The following is a 1,224-nucleotide window of genomic DNA, read 5'->3' as shown; positions in this document are numbered from 1 at the left end:
CATAAAAATACTTTCTCTTTAGAAATGTACATTGATAAAAACTTTTTTAATATCTTTTTAGATTTACATACACATTTCATGTATTGTTTTTTCTCTGCTAATAATAAATCAGCTTCTTTGTTATTTTCAGCATATTATATACTGTACAAAAAATTAATAAAAATTGCAATCATATAATAAAGCACCCACATAGCAAATAATTGTAGGATTATAGCTACAAATATAAATTTTTACAAATATGTAATTACAATTGTAGCTTGAATTCTTCTAAAGCTGAGTACTCACTATGACCTGCAACATGCAATTCAACAGTAGTTGCAGCCTAATGAGTACGTCTTGATCTGGATATTTAAACGTACTCATTACGTAGCTATACTGTTGCGTTGCATGTTGCAACTCATAGTGAGTACCCAGCTTAAGAAGAACTTACTTTGAAATTTTAAGCGCTTATACTTTTATGATACATATTGCAAATATATAAAACACTCATAATGTACGTACCAAGGATAAAGTGGTACAATGTGTATTTCAATAAAAAAAAATAAAATAATTTTGGCATTTTATTATACTTGTTCTATATTGCAGCTTCTATATTGCTCTGCTTACCAGAGAAGTTGAGTTATGTCTGCAAGAAACACATATTGCAATCATAAAAATTCTTTTTTATTGTAGTCTATATATATATTAGACATCCTAAATCCTATCCGATTCTGATGTTAAAACAGGTTTTAAAATGCCCAGACTATGAATAAAAAAAATTATAATTTTGCAACATATACTTTTTGAAGACATAACCCAACTTCTTAGGTTGGATATAAAAATAACAAAAATATATATGAAAATATTGATCTATTTTATGCTCAAATACATATTTAATAATATTTATAATTTAAGAAAGAAAGATTACCTTAAAAACGTTAATATTGAAGATATTATCTCTTCGAAATATAGAGGACGCAATAACACGCAGTTCACACTTCACTAGAACACAGGGTCTCTAGTTCACACGTATGTTGCTTGCGCATGTGTGCGGCGTTCGTAAAATATCTTAAATGGCACGCTTGCTAGAGACTTTAGAGATATCTATGAAGAGATATCATAAAGAGCTCTTCTGAAAGATATCTTAAAAAAGATAACTTACTGATATCATTTCTAAGAAAATTTAATTAAGTCTTTAAAAAGTCCTCTTAAAGAGCTCATCCTCTCAATAATGCTCACTGGGTA

The 1,224-nt window shown here is 28.3% G+C and overlaps 1 long non-coding RNA gene across 1 annotated transcript; it reads right to left on the bottom strand.

The window, feature by feature from the left end:
• Window positions 1-117: 117 nt before the first annotated feature.
• LOC115233717 lies at window positions 118-1,218 on the bottom strand. The gene is made up of 3 exons (XR_003883829.1): window positions 908-1,218; window positions 502-625; window positions 118-414 (listed from the first exon to the last, which is right to left on the bottom strand). It is a non-coding gene; the product is annotated as an uncharacterized LOC115233717 (long non-coding RNA).
• Window positions 1,219-1,224: the final 6 nt, after the last annotated feature.

Source organism: Formica exsecta, unplaced genomic scaffold (assembly GCF_003651465.1).
Source record: "Formica exsecta isolate Colony F162 unplaced genomic scaffold, ASM365146v1 scaffold1831, whole genome shotgun sequence".
Taxonomy (NCBI): Eukaryota; Metazoa; Arthropoda; class Insecta; order Hymenoptera; family Formicidae; genus Formica; species Formica exsecta.
Note: the sequence above shows the minus strand (reverse complement) of the source record. Positions and strands in the feature narration are given on the sequence as shown.